The sequence below is a fragment of the Protopterus annectens genome, chromosome 1.part2 (assembly GCF_019279795.1).
Source record: "Protopterus annectens isolate FY-2018-M chromosome 1.part2, PAN1.0, whole genome shotgun sequence".
In the NCBI taxonomy this organism is placed as follows: domain Eukaryota; kingdom Metazoa; phylum Chordata; order Ceratodontiformes; family Protopteridae; genus Protopterus; species Protopterus annectens.
The window spans coordinates 84,010,159-84,022,711 of NC_056727.1; positions in this window are offsets into that span (position 1 = coordinate 84,010,159).

Sequence of the window (12,553 nt, forward strand, 5' to 3'; positions counted from 1 at the left end):
TGTGCCATGCTACATAATATGATTCTGCGAAAACAGCTGCAGCAGGACCAGCATAGGCCTGGGCCAAACAGCCCCCCACCATTGCCAAGGCCATCACAGGCAGAGCGTGACTCGGAGGAGGAACAACCTGAGCCTGCCCCAGTAGGCAGAAGGAGGCATGCCCAGTATGCCTTGGCCTTGGCAAAGAGGCGATGCATAGCACATACACTGACTCAGTAGGAACCCTGGAAATGATGCCTCTCTCTGACTCCCACATATAGTGAAAGGGATGCCTAAGTTGACACAACTTGCTTTCAAACATGTGCAGGGAGTGTAGTATGTGCACCTGACATAGGCAGCCCAGCAGCATCACCTGACGCATGATTGCCATGTGTTAAGCAATGTAAGGTAGTGCTAACCAGCATTTACCACCATGTAGGATATGCAAACTTGATGACCTTGAGTATCATCCTACCCTCACCAAGCATGATGCCACAATATGAAGACAAGATGATCAATTACAACAATTGGCTTAAGTATTGGTGTCAGTGAAAGGGGATCCAATGCCTGTCAGCCTGGGATGACATGCTCGACAAGACATGATGCTTCACTAGGGATGGCTTTCACCTGTCACCTGTGGCCTTTTGGATATTGCGAAAGGCTCTTGTCACTCCCATAGTGCCTTTTTTAGGTAAGGCTCAAAAGACAAACCCACCTCCATAGGTATCACAAGGGATAAGAAACTAGAAGTAATGCTACTCAATGCCAGAAGTCTAAACCACAAGATGCACACACTCCAAACTCTTCTCAGCATGGAGAATGTTGATATCTGTGCAGTAACAGAAACCTGGTTCAAGGCTCCCAAGAGCACCCTAGCACTAACAGACTACACCTCATACCATGCTTTACAGCCACAAAACATGGAACAAACTACAAAAGGAGGGTGAGTATCAATATTTGTCAAAGATACCCACACCCCCAGGTTGGTGGCACAGCATGAAGCATCAGAGACTATCCATGTGCAACTAACAGTGGGTAAAACCGCCTTCCAGTTCATAGCCTGCTACATACCACCCTCCTAAACCCAGGAACCACACTTGGCTGACTGGAGAACACATGAAAATATGAAGGTCTCCACAAACACCATTATATTGGGTGACTTCAACTACCCAAACATAGACTGGGAGCATTACCCTAGCTCCAACACCCTAGCCCAAAGGTTCCTAGAATTTATAAACTCAAATGCTATGGAACAACTTGCTACCACTCCCACAAGAGGGGAAAACATACTGGACCTGATCATCACCAACATGGGGACTCTATGCCCAAGACCAGAAGTGTATCCCTCACTGGTAAGATGATAGAGCAAAATCCCAAAAAGGGAAGGCATCTCTGATCAGTATTATTAAAGAACTACGACCACACATAAAATCATCTAAGGCCATCTTTGAGATAAAAATTGTACAGGACACTAAGGATAATCACAAGGCTTTCTTTAGTTATGGTAGGAACCTGGGTGGGAATTCCCAGATATGGTCAGAATTAGTCCAAAATGACAAACCATACACCAAACCCACAGACACACACAACCCCCCCCCCCACCAAAAGGGCAAATATCTATCCCAGCAGAGTGCTTGCCCCCTGACATCTCAGATACTCAGGTAACAGCCAGTCTCTCCAAAGCAAAACACACAGCATCAATGAGACCAGATGGTGTCCTGGGCAGTGTCCAACATGAACCTCAAGAAGAATTGAACACAAACATAAAACCACTGTTCAATCTCAGCCTTACCACAGGATATGTACCCAAAGAGCAGTGTACAGCAACAGTGGTCCCTCTCCACACAGGTGATGCCTTAATGGATACTGCAAACTATCGCCCCAGAAGCCTGACTAGCTTGGTCTGCAAAGCTATGGAAAGGATCATCATGGACCTCAGAAAGAAATATATTGGGGACCTACAGACACAGGATCCTACCCAGTTTGGCTTTGTTAAGGGCAGATCCTGCCTCTTAAACCTGGTTGAGTCATTTGCTTTTACATAGCAAATGAGCACAGTCAGTGGAGTGTAGGAGTAGGATATGGGGAGTAACAGAGTAGGAGATAGGTGACATCACAAGGGGGGTATGTATGAAAGTAGTGAAGCTCATTGGAGCAGAGTGGCATGTGTCAGCTGTCAGTTAGACATCATAGAAAGAGGTGTGTCAACAGGTAGGTCAGGGAAAGCCAAGAAATGGAAGGTGCATACTGTGGATAACACCAAAGTTTCTTGCTGAGCAGGTATGCGCTTGCGCGTGCCTGTAAACTCGAGTAAGACAGAGTGCTCGCGTGCGAAAGCGTGCACGCGTTTAAGCCGGAGTAAGCATGTATAAGGCTGTTTAAAGACCTGTAAGCACGTTTGTGCTAGTGTGCGTGTGTTTTAACCCAAATAAGCAAGTATTAGTCCATCTAAGCATGTGTGCGTGCGTGTGAGCTGCTGTGAGCCTGTTTGCGCTTGTATGTGCGCCTCCCGCTGAGGAAACAGAAAGGAAAAAGGAAGCACAACAAATAGTAGGAAGCTACCAGGGAATACTAGTAGACCTAGCAGGTGCAAACAATTGGAATCAGGCAATTACACAGGCAGAACACTAGCCCAGCCCAGCCCAGCCCAGCAATTAAAACTCTGCAAACAACACTGCAGTTTGTTTCTCTCAAGAGACACTGTAACACTGGAGTAAGCTACTAGAAGTGAAAACTGAAAAAGCTTCACTCAGACAAAAAATGCTAGGGGCGGCCATTGCTGTTATAAGGTGACATATGCAACATGCTGAGGATGGTGACAATGCAAATGCTGCCAGACAACCCACAGTGAGGAGACGGTGAGAAATATATTGGGGACCTACAGACACAGGATCCTACCCAGTTTGGCTTTGTTAAGGGCAGATCCTGCCTCTTAAACCTGGTTGAGTCATTTGAAACAGTCACCAAGGCCATTGATGAGGGGAAGGTGGTCCACACAGCCTACCTGGACCTCGCAAAAGCATTCCATACAATACCCCACTTGGTCATTATAGATAAGCTCACCAGCTTCAATATAAACCCCTATGTCACTAGATGGGTTGCAAACTGGCTCAAGGACAGGACCCACATGGTCAGAAATGCTGGAACCATGTCAGACCCCAAACCAGCTACAAGTGGCATCCCACAAGGCTCAGTCCTGGGACCTCCCTTGTTTGGTATATATTTCTCGGAGGTACAGACCAACACAGAAGGACTGTGGCTGAACAAGTTTTCAGATGACTGCAAACTGGGTGCCATAATCAACCCTCCAGCTGACACAAGCATCCTACAAAAGGGCCTCATAGAAACAGACAACTGGTGCCAGAGACATGTCCTCAAGCTAAATGCAAAAAAGTGTATAGTCATCCCCTTTGGCAAAAACTAAGTGCCCACAAATTACCACATAGGTGGTAACCCATTAAGTATGGAAGAAGTGATAAGGGACCTGGGGACCAAAGTTGATAGCAATCTCTCATTCGACAACCACGTGGCCAAAGTGTTTAGAAAAACATTTCATATAGCCCACCTAATCATGAAGGTATTCACATCTAAATCATGGGAGGTCATCGTGCCTCTTTGCTCATCCCTCATCAGGCCCATAATTGAGTACAATGCCCCTTCTGGGATGTACCTTATCAGACACCTGCAGCAGCTGGAAAGACCACAAAAGCTCCTCACCAGGAGGATCAAAGGGCTCAAATAGATGCCATTTGCTGCCCAGTTAAAGAAACTGCAGCTCCACTCAGTGGCATACCGCCTGCCCAGAGGCGATCTGTGCCTGATGTATAAAGCCATGTCCAACCTGGAATCAATGGACATGCTGCACTTTGGAAAATCCGAATCCCATCAAGCTATGGGCTCAAGAGACCTGAACCTTAGGACTGAAATAAATAGGACATGCTGGAGTGACAGATTCATAACCCAGAGGCTCCCTCCACTCTTGAGTAAACTCCCACTCCAGGTTAGCCAGAGTCCCTCATTGACTCTCTTTAAGAGGAATCTTGATGAGTGGATGGGAGATTGTAGGTTTACCCTGGGTATCACTTCTATGTCACTGTTAGACAGAGGCACAGTATACTAACCTTGAAAAATGTCATGGCAAACTCCACTTAAATTGTGTGTTGAAAGCCAAACACACTCTGGCTAGGATTATAAATGCCCTAGGGCAGATAGCCTAGTATGAACCTATGAACAGAATCACACACACCAACTAGTACAACTGTGGTCAATGTGGAGTAATGTTTGGCAATGTCCACCCAAGTTGGTGAATACACGGCAATGTTGGACAAGCCTGGTTTAAGTAGGCCATAGCTGAACAAAATGCAACATGCGCATAGTTGCCCAACTGGCCCTTAACCAGTCTGGTTTGCTCAGTATGAACATTTAAAGCAGTAATGGGACTCAAACCCATGATACTGTGCACCATAGTGAAAGTCCTGAACCACTACACCATGACAGTACTGCAGTGTTCAGTCAGTATGAAAGAATGTTGACAAGTCAAACCCTGCAGGCACAGCACAATCCCTGTTGAGTTATGACACAAAGGAGTGTGGCAGTAAGAACACAACATGACTTCCAACACACACAGTATAAATGTCAATACTGGTCATGTTCACACACAACCACAAATGTAGTGGACTTCAGATCACAACATATGGAAAGGTCACACTGGACATGCTCACACACTTGGATAAATGAGACCTATGTCAGGCAACAAACCATGGAAAGCCTGAACTGGGCATGTTCACACACTTAGGCCATGTCTGAGTATAGCAGTCAGCCACACATATCTAGCAGTTGTATGTGTTAAGCCAGGAACCTCCCACGATCCAGCAATCCACCCTGTGCACACAGTTAAATGACAACAGACACATATATTAATATACTGCAACCCTGTCATGATCAAACATGTTACACAGATACACAAGTTACTCATAGAAACTGGGAAAGCTACGTCAATAAAGACCTGCAAACAGTATCAGCAACAAATATTGTGCATCCTGAAAATAAACATAGGTGCAGAGGTCGATACTAAGCTGTCTGCCCTAGGGAATTCATAAGCCTAGGCAGAGTGTATTTGGCATCCGAAACACTCCAGTAGAGTAGCCTACTGTGCCTCTGTAAAATAGGTCACAGAAGGCACCCTTTAAGGCTAGTTTGCTGTGCCTCTGTCAAGCAGGGACACAGTGGCGATCCCAGGGGTGAATTTGCAAGTTCCCATCCATGCGGCTGGATTTTGCTGGAAGAGGGTTGGCGAGGAGCTATGTCTAACTCTAATTGGGATTCAATTCCAGAGTGAGGGGAGCCTCTGGGTAATTAATCTGTCCCTGCAACATGTCCTATTTAGTTTTGTGCTGAGGTTTAAGTCCCTGGAGTGTGTAGCTCTAAGGGTCTTGGATGTTATGAGGTGGAGCATGTCCATTACTTCTGGGTTTGACATGGCTGTGTGCTTCAGGCATAAATTACTTCTGAGTAGGCATTAAGCAACTGAGTAGAGCTGGTGATCCTTTAGTTGAGCTGCATAGGACATCTGTGTGTAGCACATGATCCTCTTCGGGAGGTACTGTTGTGGTCACTGTAGTTGCTGAAGGTGTTGGGTAAGGTATACCCCAAAAGGGGCATTGTAGTCAAACATGGGCCTGATGAGTGACTAGTAGAGGGCCACAATGACCTCCCATGATCTACATGCAAACCCCCATGTGATAAGGAGGGCTATATAAAGGTCTTTGCAATGACTCTGTCAACATGATTAGCAAAGGAGAGGTTATGATCTATGTTGGTCCCCAAATTTGTAAATACATCTTCTGTACTTAATGGATTACCACTTATGTGGTAATTTGTGTGCACCTTGTTTTCCCCAAAGGGGATGACTATGCATGTCTTAGCATGTAGCACGAGGCCATGGCTCTGGCAACAAGCATCCATCTCTGTGAGACCCTTATGGAGGAAGCATGTGTCAGCTGCAGTGTTGCTTATGGCCCCCGGTTAGCAGTCATCTGTGACGTTTGCTAGACATAATCCCCCCATGTTAGTCTGAACCTCAGAGAAGTACATACTGAACAGGACAGGGCCCACAACTGAGCCCAGTGAGACACCAGTTGTAACTGGTCTGGAATTGGACATGGCACCTGCAATTCTGACCATTTGAGTTCCATCCCTGAGGCAGATAGCAACACATCTAGTGATATAGGGGTTGATATTTAAGCTGGTAAGCATATGTATGATGCCTGAGTGGGGTATTGTGTTGCAGGCTTCTGCAAGGTACAGGTAGACTGTGTGAACTACCTTGCCCTCATCCATAGCTTCAGTAACCATTTCAAAGATATGAACTATGTGTAAGAGGCAAGATCTGCCCTTAACAAAGCCGAATTGTGTATGATCCACTGTCTGGAGGCTCACAATGTTTTTGATTATGACTTCCATGATAATACACTCCATAGCTGTTTCTACCACACTAGTCAGGCTTATGGGGTGATAGTTCCTGTGGTCCATTGTGGCACCACCTTTGTGGAGTGGGAGCACTGTATCTGTATGCCATTCTCAGGGTACATATCCTGTAGTAAGGCTAAGTTGGAACAGTGACTTAATGTGAGTGTTCAGTTCTACTCAGAGCTTGTGTAGGACACAGCCTAGGACACCGTCCAGTCCCATACATATGCTGTGTTATTTGCTGTGGAGAGGGCACCTTTCACCTGTGCATCTGTGATGTCAGGGAGGTTACATTCATTTGGGATGAGCATCTGTACCCTTGGGGGGTAAGGGGGGGGGATGTTTATGCAGACTCTGTCTGCCAAGGTGTAGGTTATGTCCGTAGGTTTGGCATATTTTGTGCTGTTATGCAACAATTCAGAGCATATCTGGGTGTTTTCACACATATTCCTGAAATAACTAAAGAAGGCCTTGTGATTATCTGTAGTGTCTGGCCAATTTCACTGTCAAAACTTGCAAGTGATGATTATATGAGGGATTGAAGTGTCTTGCCAATACTGTTCAGAGATGTCCTCCCTCTGTGGGATATTGCTCTGTTATGTAGTAGCTTCCTCCTTCTGTTGTACAGCTTATATATGGCCAGGTTCAACCAGACAGGTCTCCTGTTTTGGAGGAGTCATGGTTTTATTTGGGATAGCATGATCAATGCATACCTGCAGGTGCTCATAGAATGTGTTTGTAAAGGATTCTGCAGATTGGGCTGTATTATCCTCCAGCATGGGGCCTTTGAAATATTCCACCCCAGTCTTCACAAGTGCAAAGTCTGCTTTTGATAAATTCTTTACAGTGAATTCCTTGGCTGGGGGTGGGGGCGGGATATGGATGTCCAGGGAAAGTTGTTTATGGTCTGATCTTAACAATGAGGGTTCTACCTCTGGTGTGGAACATAGAGTCCCCATGTTGGTGATGATCAGGTCCAATATGTATTCCCCCTTGTGGGTGTGGTGACTGGTTGTGCCATAGCACATGGATTCACAAATTGTAGTGGCTGTAGGGTGATGTTGTTGAGGCCTGAGTAGTATCCCCAGTCAATATTCGTGTACCTGAAGTCAACCACTATAATGGTGTGTGTGAAGACCTTCATATGCTACACTGTTCCCAGGAAAGCCGAAAGTGTTCCTGGGTATGGGTCTGAACTACAAACCAAACCAAAAGGCAGTTTTGCACAATGATAGTTGTATATGTATGGCCTGTCATGCTTAGTGCAGTGGTACCAACCCAGAGGTGTGTGTATTTGTGATGTATATGGATACACCCCCTAGTTGTGTTGTGTGTTACAAGTCCTGTGGTCACAAAGCATGGTATAGAACATAACCTGGCAGTGCCAGTGTGCATATGTGACCCTGAACTAGGCGTCTGTTAATGCACAGATATTGTTATGCCCCATACTGAGGGATAGTAAAAGATGTACACTCCTCTTTGGAAAGACTGATGATGTCAGCACCCCATAAATACAGCAGGAGAAGGGAAATCATCCAGTAATGTGAATAGCGTGCTGCACTAATGCGTCTCTTTCTAGGTAGGGGTTTGAATCCTATAAGCGCTGTGTATGTGTGTGGGGTGGAGGGGGCGTGTATGTATGAAATTCTTTGTGAAAGAAATGGCCTTTTTGAAGACTGGGAAAACACACTAAAAGATGTACATTCCTCTTTGGAAAGACTGATGATGTCAGCACCCTATAAATACAGCAGGAGAAGGGAAATCATCCAGTAATGCGAATAGTGTGCTGTGCTGATCCGTCTCTCTCAAGGCGTGTATATATGCAATTCTCTGTGAAAGGAAAGGCCTTTTTGAAGACTGGGATAACACACTAAAAGATGCACATTCCTCTTTGGAAAGACTGATGATGTCAGCACCCTATAAATACAGCAGAAGAAGGGAAATCATCCAGTAATGCGAATAGCACGCTGTGCTAATGCTTCTCTCTCAAGGTGTGTATGTATGCAATTCTCTGTGAAAGGAGTGGCCTTTTTGAAGACTGGGATAACACACTAAAAGATGTACATTTCTCTTTGGAAAGACTGATGATGTCAGCACCCTATAAATACAGCAAGAGAAAAAAAAGCATCCAGTAATGTGAATAGCGTGCTGCGCTAATGCGTCTCTTTCAAGTATCATAACATAGTTAGGTAGGGGTTTGAATCCTGCAAACGCTTTGTGTGTGGAGGGGACAATGCGGTGTGTATGTATGCAATTCTCAGTCAAAGGAGTGGCCTTTTGGAAAACTGGGATAACACACTAAAAGATGTACATTCCTCTTTGGAAAGACTGATGATGTCAGCACCCTATAACTACAGCAGGAGAAGGAAAGTCATCCAGTAATGTGAATAGCACTCTGAGCTAATGCGCTTCTCTTTCAAATATCATAACATAGTTTGGTAGGGGTTTGAATCCTGCAAATGCCATGTGTGTGTTTGTCACACAGTTTAGCAATGTGTTGTGTGTTTTGCTTTTATTATTGTATGACATATTATTATAACAGTAATTTCAATGCACACATCAGGTATGGGTGTGCCACATACAGATATGTACCTGTGACCTTTAATAGTTCCTATGTGTGAAGCCTGCCTCATATGAATACAGTTGTTACCTTTGCCAGCATGTGCCACAGCTTCCCAGACCTTAGGCCATACATGCATGTTGGTGACAATGCAGGCTACTGCAGTGATCCGTGTCCTAGGCCAACTATGTGACACCAACCCATGAAAGCTTTGATAGATTAATGTGGGTGAGGGTTCATGTCTGGAGTATATGTCAGACATGTTAAAACACAGCAAAGTCTGTGAGTGATAGACATCCAGTGTAGGTGTATGGCAACTGTTGCCGATATGCATACAGACACCTTCTTGCTTAGGTGATACACCGAGGGACTGCAGAATACCTTTGTAAATGTGAATATCACAGGATAGACAAGGTAACACTTGTCCACATGTACACACCATTACCCCTTCTACATGATGAGTGCTACCACCTACATGGTACTGTTGGAATACTATGTTAAGTACATGCCGATGACAATGCTACAGTTGTGTTACAGCAATACAGCATGGCTTGGACAACAGGTATCTGTCTGCATGATACCCTTGTGGTGGTTAGGTGTGTCATGTGTAGAATGCATTGTAGGCCACTGTATGCATTTGCAGTCATGGATGGACATATCCGTAGTATGGTGGCATGTACGTGAGACTGCTATATGCCAAAGAGTATTGTTCCCAGGGATGTGTGGGGTTCAGTAAGAATAGCTGCTGGTATAGTGTAGTACTGCAGGCATATCACTGACACCGGGTTCCTACATCTGTGTATCAGTTGAGGAGACACCATGTAATGACCACTGAATGTCAGGCTATGTAAGCTGTGTATACTACCAGAATGCAGACCATTGATATTTGGAAACCATAACACCCACAGCATACTGTCAAACCATGTCATGTTCCATGCTAACCATGTTCACAAATGTACACCTGCAACTCTGTGCTGCAAAAATCACACATGTACTGTCCACACCCCAACACATGCAGGCACAGGTACACACAACAGCCATGTGGCACATGTGCAGACAGTACACTTTGGGAATTAACACTGGTGTATACAAAACTACAATGACAATCATAGTGTTAATGCATCATGCATGCTCGGATATACCCACAACGATATCATTACACTGTACTGTTAACAGCATGATAATATTGCTACAGTGCTATATAGTCACCCTGTGCATCAGCACCATGCTATCCTGTTCCTTTATCAATGTTACAGATGGCAGGAGGTGGCACAGTTTCATCATATGCACAGGGTATGTACTTGGTTTGCCAGAGTCTGCCATTGACACATCCAATCGACATGTATATGTGTGTTAGTGAGGGACAACAGTACAACATTGGGCAATGTTGATGCGATGTGTGTGTGTATGTGTTAACCCTAGGTGTTAGCATTATGAGTATGCATGCACACAGTTCCACCACATGGCTGCCATATATGGGTGTTTGTGGACAGCCACAGACTGTACCTGCCAGGTCATACAGATCACTGTCTCTGGCCATGGACACGGTACCTGTGCCTGACAGGGGTGCTACGGACAGTATCAGGTACTAAGCCAGACTGGGTACTGACATCAGAGGCAGTGGGTTGTTGACTGGACACATGTCCCTGCTGGGACTGTCCAGAGCCACGTGCACGTGGTCTTCTAGGATGGTCTAATGACAGTACAGACCCAGCATTGCAGGGGCTAGTACTGGCACTATGGGAGCGGCTGCGGGTTTGTTGTCATCCGCGAAGACTGCCAGCTTATGATGTTGCTGGCATACATCCACATTGATACCTCAACCGTCCTGCACTGTCCTGGCTCCTGGACATGTAGTTGTGGAAGAGATCTAATGTGTCCCCCCAACGTCTATCAATGACCTCGCTGATATTACGGATGGCAGCCGCAACGTCACGCATAGTGTCATTCATAGCGGTGTGATGTGCTCTAAGCTCCCCTCAGACCCTGTCTGGTGTACCATTCCATACATGCCTGTGCCTGCATTACAGCCCAGAACATAGTTGAGGTTGAAAGACCTCTGTGGGCATGTCTGACAGGGACAGTATGACCACGGATGCTCCCACGAGAACCCTTTGACATCTGCCTGTGTGGTACCATGTCAGGAATCTGGCCATGGCTGCTATGGGGGGATACATGTGCCAATGATACCACACTACCCAGGTCAATTCCCACTGTATGCTGTCCCTCAGCTAAGGACATTGGTGACAATGGATGTATCGGCAGGGTGACTGTGCGCATTGATGGGGTTGACTGCTGTGTAGTGTTGATTGGCTGACCAACGACAGACCCTGTCACACCTCCCTGTGCCATTACACATGTATCATCATTATCACTATCCCCAGCAGTGGCTTCAGGTTCCCTGCTGCACTCCACCAGAACATCAGAACCTGTGAGAGGAAGATAGGAAACAGAGTTTACAAATGTGTACATGATGTTAGCAAACATGCACACAGGCACACAGGCACACAGGCACACAGGCACACAAGCACACAGGCACACTCCTCAGTACAGCAGATACAAACACAGACACACCTGCAATCCAACACATACACAATACTGTTTGAGGGTGGGTGACAGTATCACAAGGAAAAACATCACTGCACATGTGTCAGCATGCAGATTATGTGTTGCACAGGAACATGCAGTGCAAGTGTAGACAGCCCTTGTTAATAACAGTATATGTGTACTTGATGCTTGTGTGTAGTTGTTCAGTGATTGTCTCCACCCTGGGACACAATGTGTACAAGGACAGAACAATGTTGTGCAAGTGTTACAAGCTGTGGGTGCATATATTTGCACACACACACACACACACAACACATGATGGTGCTATGCAATAACTGCTATGTGTACTTTTGTGGTCAGTGGAACTGGATGTGGTGTAGTAACTTGAGCCATGATCAACATGCTTCTTGTGGTCAGTCAACAATAATAATGTGTGCCAGACAGGCAGCTAGCATGCTGTACCTGAAGTGCAGTAACATGACTACATCCACAATTACACAGCCACTTGTTACATGGGTGTGTAAGGTGGCCAATAGTGAGCATTGCTTAACATGAATGTATTATTTGTTCAAGACTGTTGCACTTAGACATGGTAGGCCTCTACCCCTCAGGTATATTATTTGTGCTGCATAGAGGATAAGTGGGATACTGAAGGCTGGCCATACAGCAGGTGTCATAATTGGACATGTGTAGCAGGCTAAGGTGTAGTGTCTATGCCAAACATGTGTGTGTGTGTGTACATGTGTATCAGGTATGCCTATTCAATGTCCAGTACTGTGTTGCCACACATGTGTGTCATGGTCTGTGTATTGCATGTGAGTGAGGCAGCTACTGAGAATAATAGGATATGCATAGTCTCACAGCAAACATGCACAGCATGCATTATGCGTAGGTGTGTTACATGTGCACACACTATACCTTCATATAACATGCACATGTCATTAGCAATAGTATTGTTATTACACACTCACCAGCATGGATTGGCTGCCTTGCTGTCAC